Below are 21,799 nucleotides of genomic sequence, written 5' to 3' on the forward strand. Positions count from 1 at the left end.
ATTCCATCTTGAAGCTTGCCTACATCATAAAATTATCCCAAGAGGTATGCGTGTCAAATGTCTACCAAGCTACTGTAATACATATCCTGATCTACTTGCCAAATGGCAGCAGATCAATCTTGAGACAAGTTATCAGTATATGAACGTATTGATTTACTATTTTAAACCAGAAGAGGAACGTATTACTTCACTGATTAAGGAAAAACAGACTAAGTTGGAGCATCTAGATTTACATGACAACCATTTGAGGAGATTGGAGACACTACAGTTTAACTTAGGTTATAGGTTCATAGGTTAGTACTAAGCTAACTGCCCTTTTGAGCCATTTTAAGCTTAGCCAATTATCCCTTGTGAGACTTAAACCCTGCACCTTGTGCTTTTAAGGCAAACACCTTAACCATTAGGCCACCATCCCAACCCAAATTCCTATGATGACAAACTAAAGGATCAGAAAGTAAAAAAACTAATCAGAGACTATCAGGATTTTCAAAAGGGACAGATTTTTGAATGGCGTAGGCAGGTGTATGCACCTCGAGGACAGAATGGAATTGGCCATGACAGGAAACAACGACCTATTAACTCCAACTATGTGGATGATGAAGATACTTTAAAGGATTTTGGTTCTAGTAATTTTAATAGAAATCTTTCACATGAACACATTTCCAGGGTCATTAAGCCAAATAATATGCTGGAAGTTCCTATTACTGACCTATTAGAAGCTGGACCTAGTACAGCAGGCCTTGAGACTGTTTCCCCTGTAAATTCTATAAATAATGAAAGAGAACAAGTCACACGTCCAAAGAAAGGTGCTGTACATAATAAAGTTAATTGGCCTTTACCATTTTTTGTGAGATCCTCACTCCATTAATGCACGAGAACTTTGAGCCAAGAGAGGAAACAAAAAAAACTAACAATATAAGTCTAGTCATTCATCTATCCACTATAGATTTAAGCCCTGAGCAAGTATCAATTCTGCAAAAAGGGCTTACTTTCATTCCCTCCCTTGGGTCAGATTTGAATGAATTTGTCACCGACTTAAATTTCTTTACAAGAAATTTATGCCTCAATGTTTATTTGGATCTGAAAATCATCAGAAACTGAACCAGTATAAGAAATTGAGCAGTTTTACTCCAGTTAACCACCCTGCATTAGATTTGTTTTCCCAACTATGTGAGAAAGAAGTAAGTGAACTAAGAAGATCTGGTAATATTGCAGGCTCCATTCATAATGTCTCTAAACAAGAAAAAGAAGCATTAGAACAACTAAGATCTATGGATAATGTGGTCATCAAACCTGCAGATAAAGGAGGCAATATAGTTGTTATGGATGTGTATGGTACAAGAATAAGATGTTAAGGATGTTATCAGATAACTTAACTTATCGAAAACTTAGTAAGAAGGAGGTGGATTTAAAGATATATCTTGTTCATAGTGAGTTGCATGAAATGCTTATCAAAAGACATCTTACCAAAAAACTGTATGACTTCCTAGACTCTTTATATCCAACAATACCTACTATTAGTGGACTTCCAAAAATCCACAAGCATCCCACTGATTCCCCTTTATGTCCCATTGTAGCTGGCAGGGACTGGGTCACGGAATCACTGTTTATTTATGTTGAGAATGAATTAAAGAAAGTCCTACACATGGCTCCAATGGTGCTGAAAGCTACAGGTAATTTCCTATCTGACTTACACTCTAAGTTGAAAGGTGTGAATATATATGAAGATTTTATTTTGGTTACAATGGACATCGTTAGTCTGTTCACTGTAATTCCCAATGCCTTTGGGTTACAAGCCATTCGTTCATTTTTGAAGGAAATAAATAGTGATTCAGAACCACTTCTTGTATGGGGATGAGTATTACTTGCAAACATGGGGGGTGGCCATGGACACCCCCTGTGCTTATAGTTATTTTAATCTGGTTTTAGAATTTTGGGAAAAGGCTTCATTCCCTAACAAGGTTAGCCCATGGAAACAACATCTATATTATTATGGACGTTTTGTGGATGATGTTTTCATTTTATGGAAAGGTACCATTGACCAACTGCATGCATTTGTTGCATTTATTAATGACAGCACTGACTTTGTTGTATTTAAAGTACAACACTCATCTGATAAAGTTGAGTTTTTGGATGTTGATATTTCGTTACATCCCAGTGCAGGTTTAAACACCAAGGTGTATAGGAAACCAACATGGAAGAACCACTATTTACACCATCAAAGTATGCAACCAGCACATATCTTTGACAATATTTATGACAATCAAGTTGTAAGAGCCTCAAGGCTATGTACTAAGGAAGGAGATTTTGACCTAGAGATAAAGAAGCTTAGTGATAACTTACATGCAAGAGGTTATAAGGGCAGCAACCTTGCTTTAAACTAAGGATGATCATATGACCCTGAGACAAGGCAGAGGTCATCCCTTTTTCTCTTCAGGGCTGGATTGTAATAAGAGAAAAACCATCAGCCATAATGTTGAACGTGAACAGAAAGTTAACTGTACAATTACCTACAGTAGGTTCATAGGTTCATAGGTTCATACTAGGCTATCTGCCCGAGGGCATTTACAAGCCTAGCCCATCGTTTTGTGGCTTACGCCACCCCTTTAATATGGGGAACTATACCCATTATTTTGCTGTGCCTCTGTCGAGCAGTGACACTGAGGTAATCCCTGGGGTATATCTGCGATCTCCCATCCATTGGTCAAGATTTCTCTTGAACAAGGCCAGCGAGGTGCTCTGCCTCACATGTACCGGGATTCTGTTCCACAGCATAGGGAGTCTTTGGGTGATGAATCTATCCCTCCAGCACGTCCTATTAATAGCCGTGTCGAGGTTTAAGTCTCCGCCCTTGTGGCTCTGATGGATCTAGATTTTTGAGGTGAAGCATATTCATCAAATCTGGGTTTGACATGGCCTTGTATGTTAGGCAAAGGTCACCTCTGAGCAAGCGGTGCGACTGAATAGAGCTGGAGTTCTTTCAGTCGGGCAGCATAGGATAGATTTTGAGACCCTTTATCCTTTTGGTGAGGAACTTTTGTGGCCTCTCCAGCTGCTGCAAGTGTCGGGTCAGATACATTCGAATGGGGCATTGTACTCAATCATTGGTCTGATGAGTGATGAGTAAAGGAGACTATAACCTCCCTTGATCTAGATGAGAATCCCTTCATGATAAGGTGGGCAATGTAGAAGGTCTTCCTAACTACTTTAGCTACATGGGTGTCGAATGACAGACTACTATCAACCTGGGTCCCCAGGTCCCTGATAACTTCTTCTGTGCTCAGTGGATTGCCACCTATTTGGTAGCTAGGGGTAACCTTGTTTTTCCTGAAGGGTATGACTATGCATTAATTGGCAATTAACTTTAGGCCGAGGCTCAGGCACCAGTTATCCGTTTCTGTGAGAGGCTTCTGAAGGATATGTGTGACAGATGTGTTTTCTACTATGGCCCAGTTTGCAGTCATCTGCAAACTTTGTCAGCCATAACCCTCCTGTGTTTGCTTGTACTTGGAAAAGTAGATGCCAAACAAGAGTGGGCCCAGGACTGAGCCCTGTGGGACACCACTTGTGACAGGCTTTGAGTCTGACATGGCGCCAGCAACTCTGACCCTGTGGGTTCTGTCACTCAGCCAGTTTGCAACCCATCTTGTGATGTATGGGTTAACATTTAAGCTGATGAGTTTTTCAATGATACCCGAGTGGGGTATTGTATCGAAGGCCTTAGCCAGATCGAGGTAGGCTGTATGGACTGCCTTTCCCTCATCAATGGCTTTGGTGACTGTTTCAAAAAGACAACCAAGTTTAAAAGGCATGATCTGCCTTTGACAAAGCCAAACTGGGTTGGATCCAAAGTCTGCAAATTCCCTATGTCTTTATTTATGAGGTCCATTATGATCCTCTCCATGGCTTTGCAGATAAGGCTTGTCAAGCTAATGGGCCGGTAATTTCCAGGGTCGGTGGAGGCCCGCCTTTGTGAAGTGGGACCACAGTTGCAGTGCGCCACTCCCTGGGTACGTATCCAGAGGTAAGACTTTGATTAAACAGCTGTCCTAGCTGTGGGTTTAATTCCTCATTGAGTTCGTGGAGCCCACAGCCAGGGACACCATCAGGTCCCATGGATGCTGTGTTTTTTGCTTTGGAGAGAGCGGTTCTCACTTGGGCGCTGGAGATGTTTGGGGGGCTGCAATCGTTTGGTATAGATATCTCTCCTTTTGGGGGGGGGGAGAAGTTTGCACTGAACCTGTCAGCCAGTATGTTGGCAATGTCTGTAGGATCAGTAATCTTCACATCATTTTGAACTAGTTCTGAGCATATCTGGGAGTTTCCTCCTAGGTTTCTAACATAGCTAAAGAAGGCCTTATGATTGTCTTTTGAGTCTTTAGCTATTTTTCTCTCGAAATTTGCTTTGGATGATTTTATGAGAGCTCTTAGTTTTTACTTATAGTGATCAAGGGTGTCTTACCTTTTAAGGATTTTGCTCTATCTTGTAGTAGCTTCCTCCTTTTGTTGTAGAGTTTGTTTATGGCTGGGGTCCACCAGACTGGACGCTTGCCTTTGGTACAAAGAGTCTTTGTTTTGCTTGGGATTGCCTTATCCATGCAGTCCTGCAGGTGCTGGTAGAAGGCATTTGTAAGTGATTCAGCGGCTTGAGTACTGTTTTCCGCCGGCTCGGGGCCTTAAAGGAGACCACACTAGTCTTTAGAAGTGTGAAGTCGGCTTTTGAGAAGTTCTTTACTGTGGTCTTTTTATTTCAGGTGGGGTGGGATGAGGACCTCCAGCGAGATTAGTTTGTGATCTGATCTCACCAGTGAGGGGTATACTTCCGGTGTTGAACATTGTGCTCCCATGTTCGTGATGATGAGATCAAGTATGTTATCTCCTCTTGTGGGAATGGTGACTAGTTGTTCCATGGCATTTGAGTTTATGAATTCCAGGAACTTTTGGACTAGGGTGTTTGGGCTTGAGTAGTGTTCCCAGTCTATATTTGGGTAATTGAAGTCACCTAGTATGATGGTGTTTGGTGATACATTTATCCCCTCTAGTGTTTTCAGGAAGGCCATGTGAGGTTCCTGAGTTTGTGAGGGTGGCCTGTAACATGCTACTATTTGCAGAGCAGTCTTGCCTATGGTTAATTGCACCTGGATGGTCTCCGATGCATCATGCGTTGCCACCAGTCTTGAGGTGTGGGTGTCCTTGATGAATATGGATACCCCTCCTTTCTTGGTATTTTCCTGATTTTGGGGCGGAACGCATGATATGAGGTAAAACCTGATAGCGCTGGGGTGATCTCAGGAGCCTTGAACCAGGTTTCTGTCACAGCACAGACATCGATGTTCTCCATACTGAGAAGGGCCTCTAGTGCGTGCATTTTGAGATTTAGACTTCTGGCATTGAGCAGCATTACCCTTAGTTTTTTCCTTTTTGTGTTCTAGGGTGGTAGGTTTAGAATTTGAGCCTTGCCTGAAAAAGGCACTATGGGGGTGGCAAGAGCCTTTGCCAATATCCGGAATCCCAGGGGTGACAGGTGCAAGCCGTCCCTTGCGAAGCAGCGTGGCTTGTCCAGCATGTCATCCCAGGCAGACAGATACTGGATCCCCTTTGAATGACACCAGTGTTTAAGCCAATTGTTAAAGCTGATCATCTTATCTCTGTATTGTGGCATCATTCTTGGTGAAGGTAGGATACTGCTCAAGGTCAGGGTCATACCTGCCTGGGCTACATAATCAGAGAGCTCCTCAATGTCTCTTTTCATGTAGTCCAAGGAGGTACGTCTCAGGTCGTTTACACCAGCGTGGACAATGACTGAGTCATATTTGTACCTGCTGTTGAGAGACCTGAGTGCTTGTGTTATGTGGCGGATTCTAGTGCCCGACAGACAGCTTACTGTGACCTTCTCCTTACTCAGTCTGGTGAGCGGGACATCAGTGTGTCTGACTATGGAGTCACCAATGACTGGTGTGTCTGGCATTGTGTTTGGCCTTAAGGGCTGTGACTGTTTGACACTCTGACTGTGAGGTCTATGTGTTGCAGGTGTTGTGTTCTGAGGTGGTGGTTGTTTGGGTGTCTGCTTTGGTGGCCTCTGCTGTTTTGGTAGATTTTTGATCAGAGCCTCCGAGTATGTCTTTGTGTGTTTATGTGTATGATTTGAGGTTGTAATGGTACTATGTGAGACTGGGTCTATAGTGTGTGTGGTAACCTTCTCCTCCTGACTGGTCTTGCCAGTCCTATGTTGAGAGAGCTCAGCCTCCAGTTTGGCCGTATAGTTGCATCTCTCGCATGTATTTGTGTTTTGTGGGAGGAGGAGAGGGTTGTCTGTGTACATGAGGCAATTGTAACATTGCCTCAATATTCCCAGGTTCACCAGCTGAGCAGGAGATGACACTAGCAACTGATCCCTCGACATGCTAGAAGGATAGACAAAAACTTTAAAAAGATTCCGGGGGATGTGGGTGACCGAGAAATGGGGGTTGCCTTTTTGGGGTGCTATCTATAAGAGTGCCGTATCAAGGTAATAAGTACTGTAGGAGCAAGTGCTAGGTTTAACAGATAGAGAATAGTCTACTTAGAGTCAAGTAGAGATGATCTTTTTAGTTATAGGATATGCTGATTAGATGAGTAGTATAGGTCGAGGAAGGTAGTTTCAAGGGAAAATTTGAAGAGTGGACTTTAGGTAGCCCGAATAGTTTAAACCTGCTTAACCGAGCTGCCCTAGTGTGCAACAGTGGCAACTCCGCTAAATCGCTAAATCCCGGCTAATCAATGCGCTAAAACGTGCTTTATAGCAGGGGGCTGGAAAAGACAGGAAATGACCCAAAATGGCCAATAAACTACAAGTTACTGCCTTAAACCACTCCTCTGAGGACAAACAGGCAGCTCAGTACTCCCTACTCCCACTAGTGAGTAAAGAAACTACCCCTTGACCAAACAAGGAAAATGGAGAAAACAGGAACCAAGACAAAGCCCAGGGATCAGCAAAATCTGGTCTCTGGAACACTAGTTAGGAAAGTATGGAAAGCAAGTACAGATAGTAAGCAGATTCGAGCAGTGATTAAAAGTTACTGGCCGATACTTACATCTGATGATCAAATAAGAAGAATAGTAGGAGATAATCCACGATTCATGTTTAAAAATAAGAAAAATCTTAAGAGACTCTTTTGCAACAAAGATGGCGTTACTAAGAAATCTGTATTTCAACGGACAGGTACATTCAAATGTTTACGTTGTAAAGCCTGCCCCTTTATTAGTAATTCTAATATCTTCCAAAATCCTATTACAGGACATTCCCACACTTTTTATGCTTATGCAAATTGTAATACTCCACATCTGATCTACTTAGGGACTTGTTCCCACTGTCATGCTTTCTATGTTGGAAAAACGGACCAGCGTTTAAAAGATCGAATAATGAGACATCAAAGGGACATCTGAAATTCTGACCCAAATAATGCCTTGGCCATTCATTGTTCAATATATCCACTACATAGTTTTAAATTTCAAGTCATTGAAGTGATTAACTTAAATGCAAGAGGAGGTGACATTATGAATAGGACTGAAGTCAGAGAGATATGTTGGATTGTTAACTTACAAGCAAACCATCCACCTGGTCTGAATGTGGTGGTTCCCTTTAAACCTATTCTGAAAACCAGACGAAATACCATTGGACATTAACATTCTTGTTATTTCTTGCTATTTTTCGATTTTAGTGCTCTAGTTAATTTTTTATTTTTCCTTTTTTTGTAAAACATATATTTATATGTGATAGGAACTTGACTTAGTGTCCCCACTTTGTGATTTGTTGCTTGAGCTATGAAAAGAAGAAATATTTTTGATAATAATGGTTTTTGTCAAAGAAGATCTACAGTCTTTAGCTATCCATGTTACGATTATGCTGTTGACTATAAGCGCTAATGGAGCTACCTTAATAATTTGGTTGGTTGTTTACTTGATAAATGGCTCTTGATTGGTGGAGATATGAAATGCTGATTTTGGATAGGTTAATCCTGAAGTGTTATGTAATTGGTGATTTATTTCTGTGTTTAACTAATGAAATCACGTATCCAAAAGAAGATTTACAGTTCTTTGAAAATGTATTTTGCGCCTGTTTTGGCTGATCGTAATATTTATTGGTTTACTAGTATTATTTTTCATAGATACTATATTATAGATAAAACCAGATATTTTTATGCGTAAAAAAGAATGATTTTTGCACAGTTCTTAGATGTGTATGTTGCGATTATGTTATTGACTGTAGCGCTATTTTATTAATTTATTCATTTCATAAATAGCCTATGAGTGGCGTAGATGTGAAACGCTGAACTTGGACAATCATAATGTGATTTATTTATGCATTTGACATTTAAGTGAAGTACCCAAATAAGACCTACAGTTTTTTGGCGGCGTATGTTGTGTGTGTGTTGCTGATTGTAACGCTCCTTGCTGTAGTGGTCGTTTAGTGGTTTTCCAGTTTTCCTAGACGAAATGTACAATGGTTAAAAAATCACATACTAACTTATGTTTGGAAAAGGGTGTTTGTATTTGGATTTGTTATAATGTTATAGACGGCCTCTGAGTGGTCCAGACGTGAAATACTGCTCCTGGATAGGACTATTAAAATGCGATATTTGATTGGCGACTTATGTTTGTATATAACCAATGAAATTAAGCATTTTATTACCATCTGCTTATTGGTCTACAAATAATAATACTGGTTTTCATTGGTTAAGATATACAAGTTAGATTTGATATCTTTTCATAGTGCTGTAGCGCTCTGAATTTATTTTTCTTGGCCATGGTTCTTTTATATTTATAATTGTTATAGGCAACGGTTCAGTATTTTTCATTCTTCTGTCTAATTTTTCATCAAAGTATAATTTTGCCATTTGAATAATGAAAAGAAGAAATGCATTTGCCAAAAAATAATTCTTGCTATAGAAGTCAGACAATTTTGTGGCTGCACATGTTGTGCTTATGTTGCTGTAGATGTGGCGCTTTATATTTTAACAGATGGTTATAATATGTTAATAAGTAATTTTTGTAAAGATAAATATGCAGCTTTGTGGCTGTGCATGTCGCGCTGGTATTGCCGTGGCTGCAGCGCTTCATGTTTTGGTGGAGAGCGTACATTTTTTGAAAGGTATTGGCAAGTTGAGAAGGGGAATACTTGAAAAGAGTGGCTTTCGTGTTGCAATGATTTTAGCTATTTATCCATCTTATGGACGGCTTCTGAGTGGCGTAAACATGAAACACTGAATTTGGATAGGATAATCATAAAATGAGATACCATTGGTGATATACATAAATGAAGCTTTTTTCTTCATCTGTCAACTGGCTCTTAAGGTTAGAGCCCTGGGTTTTAATAGGTAAAAGTTGTTTGCAATTTATGTTGATAGGTGGAACATTTGCCATTTCCTCTATTATTGGTTCATTCTAAAAGTATGCTAATTTAGCATCGGACTTGAGGGGGCATATTTTGATTGATTGAAAACAATTTACTTAGCCAATGTGTTAGAACATGAAACGCCACTTTGATTGTTCAAATGTGATAGTAATTGAAGTATGTTGATTGGTTGATGGAAATTGAAATGTATTTTTGATTGGACAATACGCTTTTAAATTCTGATTTTTATTTCATGAATTTTACGATCTGAAGTGCCAAAAGCACTTATCGAACATCTTTTTAAGCTTATTAAAGAGATTTTTTACCAGTTATCATTCCGTGGTGGTTACCGATCTTCTTCAATATTTACCTTTGTTGATAAGTTGCACAATATAGAATGATTTCCTCAGTACCATAGACACATGATGGTCAAAGGCTAGATTACTGTCTATGTGTGTCCCCAAGTCCCTGACTACTAGGTCAGCTCTTAGGGGGGTGTTGTCAATATGATAGCTGCCATGGGTGGATGACTTCCTGAAGGATACTATTATGTATTTCTTGGCATTTAGTTCTAGTCCACGACTCTGTTACCAGTTGTTTGTGTCAGCCCTTCTTGGAGAACATTTTGTCAGTGTGGATTCAATGACATCTCCTAATTTGCAATCATCTGCAAATTTATTAAGCCAAAGACCATTGACATTGGCCTTGACTTCAGAGAACTAAATGCCAAAAAGCATGGGGTGGGGGTGAAAGAACCGATCCCTGATGGACTCCACTTGTGACTGGCCTCTTTATAGTGGTAGACTACCTAACTCTAACTTCCGGAACCCAGTCTATGAGACAGCTGGCTATCCACCGGATGACATAAGGGTTTGTATCCAACATCTTAAGTTTGTCAACAATGTCTGAATGGGGTATTGTGTCAAATGCCTTTCCCAGTTCAAAGTAGACAGTGTGAACCATTTTGCCCTCATACATTGTTGTAACCTTCTCAAAGAAGTTCACCAAGTTAAGTAGACACAACCTGCCCTTAATTAAATCAAACTGGGTTGTGTCCAGTATCTGGAGGTTTCCTACATCATTAATGATCATTTCCATGATAATTCCTTCCATGGCTTTGCATATGAAACTAGTGAGACTTATGGATCTGTAGTTTCCAGGGCTGTAGATGGCCCACTGTTGTGCAGATGGGTGATTGTTGCTGTTCTCCATTCCTTTTCAGAGGCTACAATTAAATAGCAGTTCCAGAGGGCCTGATAGGTCATGTTTCATATTATTTAGGATGCATTCTGGGATATTGTCTGGGCTCATTGAAGTATTGTTCCTGGCCTTAGAGAGAGTACTGAGGATCTGTTCCCTAGTGATAGTAGTGGGATTTATATTTGATGGTATTTCCTGAGGGAAAGTTGAGGGAAAGAGAGGGGTAAAGTTGGAGATGAATTTGTCGGCCAGTAGGTTTGCTATACCTTCTGGCTCAGTATTGGTGGCTCCATTATCAATGAGCTCTGCACACAACTGTCTATCCCCTTTGATGTTGTAGACATAGCTAAAGAATGTCATATGGTTGTCCTTCATCTGGGAGGCCAAACTTATCTTTTGGCTTTGTTGACTTTATTTGTCTTCCGAATTGTTTGTTTAGTTTGATGAGAGTGCTTTTATCCTGCTGGGTGCTGCACCTTATATTTTTTGCCATGATTTCTTCTTCTGTTATACAGCCTATTAATGTTATGATTCCAACAGGGTGGCTTATTTTTTGAGTTAGTTCTTTACTTTTTCCTGGTGGGTACAGCTGCCTCTATTCAGCTATTAACATGCTTGTATAGGGTTTCTGTGAACAGTTCCACTTAGGTAGCAGTGTTATCAGGGTTTATAGAGGCTTAAAAGTTTACTAGGTTATTACTTAATAGTAGGAAGTTAGTCTTAGAGTAGTTCCTGAATATTCCAAGGTTAGTTGGGGTTCCATGTTTTATTTTTACTTCAAAGGAGACCATTTTACAGTCTGATCTTACAAGAGAAGACATTACACTTGGAGATGTGCAGCACTCTCCCATATTAGTGAGGACCAGATCTGGTATGGTTGCACCCTGGTTGGTGCATTGACAGTTTGGTCTGGGGAGTTTGTGTTTACAAAATCCAGGAGTCTCTGTGCCTGCATGTTTGGTGTTGTATATGATTCCCAGTTAATAGTTGGGTAATTAAAGTCACCCATGAATATGGTATTAGGATGGATGTTGAATGTTTCCAGTAAGCTTTAATACTTGGTATTTGTTTCCTGGGTCATACAGAGGGGCCTATAGCTTGCAAGGAAGTGGTGTTGGACTTTGCATATGGTGGTATGAACATGGAGAAGCTCAATACTCTGTCCTGTTTGACCAGCCTTGAGAAATATTTATTTCTGATGTAAGTCGAGACACAGGCACCTTTAGTCCCTGCCTATATAGTAGCTTGTGTTCATAGGTTCATAGGTTCATACTAGGCTATCTGCCCTGGGGCATTTATAAGCCTAGCCCGATTGCGTTTGGCTTACGCCACCCCTTGATTTGAGTATACTGTGCCCTTTTTAAAGTTTAGTTTACTGTGCCTCTGTCTAATAGTGACACGGAAGTAATCCTCGGGACAAACCTATGATCCCCCATCCACTCATCAAGATTCTTCTTGAAGAGAGTCAGTGAGGTGCTCTGCCTAACATGAATTGGAATTCTATTCCGGAGCGAAGGGAGCCTCTGGGTTAGGAATCTGTCCCTCCAGCATGTTCTATTTATTTCTGTGCTGAGGTTCAAGTCCCTCGAGCGCGTGGCTCTAAGGGATTTAGATTTACTGAGGTGGAGCATGTCCATTAATTCTGGGTTGGACATAGCTTTATATGTCAGGCATCGAAGTAGGCGGTATGCAACTGAGTAGAGCTGGAGTTTTTTTAATCGAGCAGCATATGGCATCTGTTTGAGTCCCTTGATCCTCCTGGTGAGGTACTTTTGGGGTCTTTCTAATTGCTGCAGGTGTCGGGTAAGGTACATCCCAAAGGGGGCAATGTATTCTATGATGGGCCTAATGAGGGATGAATAAAGGGGCACGATTACCTCTCTTGATCTAGATGTGAATTCTTTCATGATGAGGTGGGCTATGTAGAAGGTCTTTCTAACCACTTTGGCAATGTGGTTGTCAAACGAGAGATTGCTATCAACTTGGGTCCCCAGATCCCTAATTACTTTCTCTGTACTTAATGGGTTACCACCTATGTGGTAATTTGTGGACACATTGTTTTTGCCAAAGGGTATGACTATACACTTTTTGGCATTTAGCTTTAGACCATGGCTCTGGCACCAGTTATCCGTTATAAAGTATTATAAACTGGAAGGCATTATAACCTGGCACTGTCAGTGTGCTCTCTGTGGCTTTAAATCATTTCTCAGTGACTGCACAGACATCTGCATTCTCTAAGGTGAATAGAGCTTCAAGGGAGTGGAGTTTCTAGTTTAGACTCCTAGCACTGAACAGTAACAGCTTTGGATTTTCTTGGCTTTGATTTGCTATGTCAGAAGTACTTTCAGTCATATAGGGCAGACCTTGCTCCCATGGAAATTACCTATTGTTACTGATTTGAGTGACTTGAGATGTAAAATTGAAATGCTGATTCTTGGGTCTGTAGCTGGTAATACTTTATAACAATTTGAATGTGGCTTGAGTGGTGACTTTTTTGTTTTTTACACACACACACACACACACACACACACACACACACACACACACACACACACACACACACACACACACATCTTTGTATATATATATATATATATATATATATATATATATATATAGAGAGAGAGAGAGAGGGAGAGAGCTACTTTGATATCCTGTACTACCATTAGACTGAACAACACAATACTGAGATGGGAAACTCGAAAGTTGTAGTAACTGAAAGTTTAATAGCTCAAATTTCAAAACATCTAAAGTTAATGTAAAGTTTAAACGGTAAGTGTGTAACTAGTTTGCTGTCACTTTAAGGGTTTGTATGTAGCGCCAAAAAGAAAATGTATTAATTTCCTTAATGTAGGTTGATCTCAGAGTTGTTATATTTAATTTCGGAGGGTGGAGCAGCCCCCCACATGGGGGGTGCAGGGGGTCTTGCCCCCCTACAAAAAATAAAGAAAAATATATAAAATATTTTGTATCTTTTTTATTTCACTTCACGTCCATGTCACGTGTCAGTCAGCGAGAATATGCCCACTGTTTTACAGAACATTTTGGGAGGTACTATACTGACTGAAAGCAAGGTACGCCTTTAAAATGTTGAAGTATGTGTTTAAATATGTTGTTTGGTGGGAAGTTACTTTTATTCTGGTTTAAAATTGACAGGTATTTAGTTTTTGTGAAATGTTTTGGTGTACGGCAGGAAGGTAACGTTCACTGTACAATGTTCAATATTTTGATAGTTGAGCTTTACGAGTTTCGATATTTTGACATTTGGGCTATTAAACTTTCAGGCACTAAAACTTTTGAGTTTCCTGTCTCAATATTGTGTCGTTCCATCTAATGGCAATGCAGGATATCAAAGTAAATCCATATATGGTGCCTTTTTTAGGCAAGGTTCAAATGACAAATTCACCACTGTAACAGGAACAGGCAAGCAAAAACTGAGGGTGATGCTACTAAATGCTAGAAGTCTAAATCTCAAAATGTACTCACTCGAGGCACCCCTTAAAATGGAGAACATCGATATCTGTGCAGTGACTAAGACCTGGTTCAAGGCTCCAGAGAGCACCCCTGCACTACCGGGCTATAACTCATACCACACTTTTCAGCCATGTAACCTGGACCGGAACACCAAAGGCAGAGGTATGTCCATATTTATTAAGGATATCCATACCTCCAGGCTAGTTGCTCAGCATAATGCACCCGAGGTTATCCAAGTGAAACTAACTCTGGGAAAAACTGCAATCCAAATTGTAGCTTGCTACAGATCCACCACCATGCCCCAGGATTCCCACTCCTCTTTTCTTGATGTACTGGAAAATATTAGGGTTCAACCAAACACCCTAATAATGGGCGATTTCAACTACCCCACCATTAACTGGGAAAGCTACTCATGTACCAACTCCTTTGCTCAACGCTTTCTGGAATTCATAAACTCCAATGCCCTGGATCAACTTATCCACATCCCCACCAGGGTCAACAATATCCTAGATCTAGTCGTTATCAACATGAGTGACCAGTGTTCCACACCTGAAGTCAACGTCTCATTGGTCCGATCCAACCATAAGCTAATCACCCTAGATATCCACATCATGCCCCCACCCACCATTAAGGAAACCACAGTAAAAAAATTCTCCAAAGCCAACTTCATGCTTCTTAAGACAGAAGTGGTGAACTTCATGATACCCATGCAGATGGACAATACAGTTAGGACTACAGAATTCTACACAATAACATTTTATAAGCACTTACACAAGTGCATGGATCGTGCTATCCCAAACAGAACCAAGACGCTATTCTCCAAAAAAAAGGAAGCCGATCTGGTGGTCCTCTGCCATAAACAAATTGTACAACAGAAGGAAGAAACTGTTGCAAAAGAGAGTAAAATCCCATGAGTTGAGGAGCTCCCTGGTCAGCCTCAGTAAGAAGCTGCGATCCCTGATAAAATTTCCAAAGCTAGTTACGAAAACAAAATTGCCACTGATCTAAAGACAACCACAAAGCATTTGATAGCCATGTCAAGAATCTCAATGGCAACACTCAGATCTGCTCTGAGTTACAGCACAATGGCACTAAATATACAGACCCAACTGATATTGCCAACATTCTGGCAGATAGGTTCAGTGCTAACTTTACCCCCCCTCTCACCCCCTAAAGGGCCCATCTCTATACCGGAAGAATGCAAAGTTCCTGTAATCACAGCTGCACAGGTAAAAAACACACTCTCCAAAGCAAAGAACACAGCATCCAAGAGACAAGACAACATCCCAGGCTGCATTCTACATGAACTACAGAACGAACTGGCACCCCACCTAAGTACCATGTTCAAGCATAGCCTCACCCCAGGCTTTGTGCCTGCTGAATGGTGCACAGTGACGGCTACCACACTCCACAAGGGGGGAGCCACCATGGACCCCGGGAACTATCGCCCCATTAGCCTGATGAGCCTGGTCTGCAAGGCCATGGAATGTATCATCATGGAACTTGTAAACAAAGACATTGGTAATCTCCAACTCTGGACCCCACCCAGTTCAGGTTTGTAAAAGGCAGATCATGTCTCCTAAACCTGATAGACTTCTTTTAAGCAGTCACCAAAGCCGTAGACAAGGGTAAGGTGCCAAGGCTTTCAACACCATCCCCTACTCTGGAATTATAGATAAACGCACTAAACTAGGTATAAATCCCTATGTCACAAGATGGGTTACCAACTGACTCACTGACAGAACCCACACTGTGAAAGTAGCAGACTCCAAATCCGACTTCAGACCAGTGATAAGTGGAGTACCACAGTGTTCAGTCCTGGGTCCTCTCCTGTTTGGTATCTACTTCTTTAAAGTACAGGCTAACACAGAAGGTCTTTGGCTAATGAAATTCGCAGATGACTGCAAACTAGGAGCCATAATCAAAACTCCTAACGATGTGAACATCCTAAAAAAGGGCCTCACTGAGACAGATGCCTGGTGTGAAAGCCATGGCCTCAAGCTCAGTGCCAAAAAGTGCATTGTCATCCTCTTTGGTAAAAACTCTGTACCCATGAACTGCAACATAGGTGGTAGTATACTTAACACCAAAAGTGTGATAAGAGATCTTGGGACACAGGTGGACAGTAGTGTCTTGTTTGATAATCACATTGCAACAGTAGTCAGGAAATCCTTCTACGTGGCACACCTCATCACAAAAGGTTTCTCATCCAGAAAAAAAGAGGTCATTGTTCACCACTACTCATCACTCATTAGACCCATTATAGATTACAACACCCCTTTTGGTATGTACCTCACAAGACATCTACAACAACTGGAAAGGCCGCAGAAATACCTCACAAAGAGGATTACCAGCCTCAAACAGATGCCCTATGCAGACCGTCTCAAAAAACTCCAGTTTTACTCTGTCGCATATCGTCTACTCAGAGGTGATCTCTGCCTAACATACAAAGCTTTGTCAGACCCAGAGCTGTTGGACATGCTGCACTTAAAGAAATTCCAATACCTCCGAGCTACACGCTCTAGGGACCTAAACCTTGTCACCACAATAAACAGAACATGCCGGAGGGATAGATTCCTGTCCCAGAGACTTCCCATACTCTGGAATAAACTACCTATCTATATCAAACAAAGCTCCTCATTAGCACTCTTTAAGAAAAATCTTGATGATTGGATGGGAAATAGGATTCACGGGATCACTTCTGTGACTCTGCTCGACAGTGGGACAGGAAAATAATTTTCTCGGGTGGCAAAAGCCAGGGTACACTTTTGGCTGGGCTTGTATAGGCCCTAGGGCCGATAGCCTAGTACCTACCTATGAACCTATATATATATATATATATATAGATATGTGGATCTAATTCACAACATCAAAATCCCAGAATCTTGAGTTTCAGTTTACCGAGAATACAATGCTGAAGAATCATTATACTGAAACTTGACAATACCAACACTCAAATTACTAAGGCTAATGTAACGGGAAAACTAGTAGAAGACTTCATACTATGTTCTTTGTAAATATAGGTCTATGACTTTAAAGATTTGTACTACTTACTTATGTAAGATGGTGATCATTACATATGATGGTCCAGGCACTATTGGCAATGTTTACTCCACAATAATGGGGGATCCTGTACATGCCTTTTTGTAAATGTAGTGTGATCTTTGACTTGGTATATTTAATTGGCAGGAGTTGTGGGGGGTGCAGTGCAGCTTGCCCCCCTGCAAAAATTTAAAACACACTGATTACATTTGTGAAGGTATTTTCAGTGTCGGTATTGTCAAGTTTCAGTATAATGATTCTTCGGCATTGTCATCTCAGTAAACTGAAATTTGAGATTCCAGGATTTCGATGTTGTGATTAGATCCATATATAAATATATATATATATATATATATATATATATATATATATATATATATGATTATATGTTAAATTTAAAGAAAAAATAAAATAGTTTAAAAAATATTGTCCAGTTACTTGTCATTGTGTATCTATGCTCACAAGCTTTGCTTGCTTTTACTCATGTAAAACACTTCACAGATGTTACATGCATCTACATAAACATTTCCTGAAATTATACAATTGAAATGTGTCCGTACTGTAAGACTTACTTAAATGAAAAAGGGTAAATGCTGTATACTAATGAAACAGCAATGAGAAGAGAGCCCCCAAGAGAACATTTTAGCATGCCTAGTCTAAGGAGCACTTCATAAAGAATAGGGTTACCACCTGTCCCACTTTGAGAGAGACAGTCCCTCTTTGGTCAGTTGTGTCCTGCAAAAAAAATTGTAAAAATGGCAAATGTCCTGAGATTTTAGGACAAAATTATTGCCTAAATTTTATGTAATAGTTGTATAAAACAGTTATTCTGTATCAGAAACAACTAAATGTTATAAGAAACAGAATAAGCAACTAAAATACTACAAGAATAAGCTTTTATTTAGGCAAAGAAGTGAAGTTCTGTCTTGTGTACTGGCCGTGGGTGTGTTTCAGCCTGCAAAATCTGCCATTTGTACCAAAAATGTCCCACTTTGGGCATTTGAAAAGGTAGCAACCCTAATAAAGAATCATGATCAGTTTCTAAAAATACCTTTCAATATATTACTTCATTTGGTAATAAAACTGGTGTATTTCCTAATATTTTGATCAAATCTGGCTTACCTTTAAGTATTTTCCAGTTGTACTAGATGATGTTTTTGATACTTTTAGCATCTACATTATAAGACACACTAAATGCATTACTTATGACAACAGAACTTGAAGATGTGTTAATTAACAGTTGGCATTAATATAGGAGGCAAAGGAGGATACCTGTCTCACTGGCTCTCATCGAAGGAGTTTTCACAAAATATGGTTAAACTATTTATCCATAAAATAATTTCTAAGAATCTCCACTTCTTCTCTGAGTATATAATCAAAAGGAATTAATTTGGACAAGCATATAACTTGCAGTTTTGTGTCATTATTTTGTTATGTACTGGAGTAACTGGTAGACGCATGTTGATAACTGTTGACAGATTTAAGGATTTCTGTAATTGTTGGTACAAAACATTTTAGTGATATTAACAAAAATATTTAAATATATAGGCAACATATTCTAATATCAGACTTGCTAGCTAACATTTAAAAAAAGCTAGTAAGTATTCTACTCCATTCTAAACAGTTAACAGTTCGTCAATATAGCCATAAGTATTGTTAAAAAATCAAAATTGTATAAAAACATTTTTGTCATTCTGTTAGAACCAAATTTGTAAAAGCTGAGGCCATAGTGGCTCCTACAGACAGACCTGTTATTTGTTGAAAATGCTTATGATCAAAAACAAAAAAAATAATTATTATTATGGTTGAGGTGCAGGAGTTCACATATAGTATCAGTCTTATCGTTATTTGTGCTATTACTGGACAATAAATAATCAATTATCATATTCCAAGGAATGACAGTGCAAGCACACAATGTCTATAGTTATCAAAATCACCCTTTACTCCTTTTTAAAGACTCAGTATTCTTCAGTGAAGTGTCACAAGTCCATTATAAAGGAGCAAGCAATGGTACAACACATTTTTGCTGTTCACAAATATAGCCACAAGTCACAGGCTAAAATGGTAGTTCTTAAAGTGGAATAATTAAATATTTGTGGATCTTTAGCATTGCAAATATAGTGGCCAGATTCAGATTTTTGAAAAATCTATGTTGAAATGGCCCAATTATGAAATAACTCAAACATGTCTCTGTCATTTTATAAACTCTTACTGTCTGCTAATGATTTCTGGAGCTATAACAATTTGATAAACGGGAAACAGTAGAATTATTATAAATGGCAACATCCATAATATTGCTCCCTATTGTCAGCCTTCATGTGGATGAGTTCCTTGCTATTTCTCCATTAGTTTTGTATATTTATGCTATAAGAAGATGTACTCTAAAATGCAGATTTCAATAGTCTAAATAAAATTGCATTTATTTCTTGCTTACATATGGCTTCAGAGAAATTAAACATCTGTTTGAAGACAGAATTAAAAGAACTGTTTTTTTTTTCAGAGGTCTAAAAACAGAACCGTTACCCAAAGGAAATTCACTCAGACTATAACTTGAATTGAGCTTACACTTTTCTATTTTAAAATCCATGATATAGTGTATTTAAATTGGATGATTTGCCGGAGACAGATGAAAACCCTTTGCCTAATGATGTCAATTGTTCTTCAGTAGAAACTTGATTGCTCAAAATTAAATACATTAGAATAATTGTCCCTTGCAGGTTAATATATGCTCCAGTACTCATTTGTTCCATACTTTCTCTGAAGCTTGACCATCTTGTTTGTTTTTTTATAGCAATTATCTCCTGGAGAGTGTAGCATGTTGAAAACACTTGCTTAATCTGATTTGCTGAAAACTGATCCTGGACTTTATTGAGGCCTACTGTGCTGTTTTCCTAACAATCAGGAAGATCTCATTGGCGGAACTATGCCTGTGTTGCAGATAGAAAATGTTCTATTATATTTTTGGTGGATGTTGGGGTCTCATGTCATTGGCTGCTAAATGGAGATTCAAAAAACTAGAAACAATTAGGTAGACTTTTGATTTGTTGACCAGTATGTCTTAAATACTCATTTTTGTCCTTAATGAATACTTTAGCTTTTTCTAAGAAAGTGAAGATTTGAATGCATCAGCTTTAACAAAAGTCTCATTATAAGGTGATGTGTAAGCCAAAAAAATATATAGTATTATGAGCTTTTTAGTGTTTTAAAATTCCGTCTCCACTTTCAAACCAGCCATTTAAGATTCACTATACTTGGTTATAATGTTCATTAATTTATAATTTGTTTTACCTACAAACATAACAAGCAAACAAACAAACAAATAAGCAAAAATAGTTTTTTTGCATGTGTTGTTACCCCTCTATTACTCCCATTGGAAATTTTACTAATCATAACCCTTTAGGCATTCCACTTGCACTTATATTTTTTCAATGAAAATATTATCCCACCGAAGGGATTTAATTTTATCAAGGGTGTTTTCTAAGAAAATCAATTTTAGTGGTGATGGCTCTATCATGTGACACTTTATTCTTGCTTAAACTATGACCGTTTAAAAAATTGTATTCTGGTGATGTCTGACTATTTTGAGAGAGGAAAGTACTTTGTTTATTAAAAGTCTCTGTTTGTAATCCTTCAGTTACAACATGTATTTTTTTTAGATATACATGCAAAAACGACATTTAGAGCAAACACTGAATTACCAGTGACAGATTTAGTGCTTTTGTCCGCACAATGTTCATTCTGTAGTTCGTGTAGAATGCAGCCTGGGATGTTGTCTGGTCTCATGGATGCTGTGTTCTTGGCTTTGGAGAATGTGTTTTTTGCCTATGCAGCCGTGATTACAGGAACTTTGCATTCATCCGGTATAGAGATGGGCTCTTTAGGGGATGAGAGGGGGGTAAAGTTAGCAATGAACCTGTCTGCCAGATGACCGAAGAAGTCCAGACATTGTGCAGACGAAAGTGCTAAATCTGTCATTGGTATTAAATTCAGTGTTTCCTCTACCCAAAGTGGTCATTTTTTTCATCAGTTGGTGCTTCTTTTTTGTGTTAGATATGCATGAACATATACAAAAATATGTTTATCTTCCAGTAGCAAACAATATATGTCAACTGACACTTTTGGTGAATGAGTTACATTAAAAATAATTATGACCAGGTAGAATTTGTGATCATTGTATTATTTAATAGCCTGGCCTTAAATGAGTAGGGTCCTTTGACCACTCTACTTACACATTTATCAGATAAAAACTAATCTGTGACTGTTTCTGTAATGACTTTGTAAATTGCCTTGCCTTTTAGTCTCTCCTTGATTGGATCTCTTCTGCCTCTTGATTCTCCAGTATGTTTTCATTCAGACAAAGCATACAGCTATGTGCAGATGAGCGCAGGTCAATATTGTATGATATGTCTTGTGTTGTGATACATTTGTTTATGTTTTTTGCAAAAGTAATGGAGATGCTAACATATATGACACAGCGATGAAATAACCCAGAGTGCGGACTTTGGAATACTCTAGCTACAACTTCTCCCATATTTACATTTCTGTAATATATTCTCTGGGGGACAGGAGTTCAATACTGATAGAATAATCTTTATGGAAACCATTCCTAGAGTTACTGAAGATATTGCCTTGTTGTGTGAGTTTGAGAGTTATATTGGGACTGTGCCTTATATTTTTACTTATTATTTAGGATAGTTATCAGTCTGACAT

General features: G+C 39.2%; 1 protein-coding gene across 1 annotated transcript in view; it reads left to right on the forward strand.

Moving 5' to 3' along the window:
- LOC122805350 (melanin-concentrating hormone receptor 1-like) overlaps positions 1–21,799 on the forward strand; it is a 1,084,535-nt gene that overhangs the window by 550,178 nt on the left and 512,558 nt on the right. The gene's annotated exons all lie outside the window — the stretch shown is intronic.

Source organism: Protopterus annectens, chromosome 1.part1 (genome assembly GCF_019279795.1).
Source record: "Protopterus annectens isolate FY-2018-M chromosome 1.part1, PAN1.0, whole genome shotgun sequence".
NCBI classification, from domain to species: Eukaryota; Metazoa; Chordata; order Ceratodontiformes; family Protopteridae; genus Protopterus; species Protopterus annectens.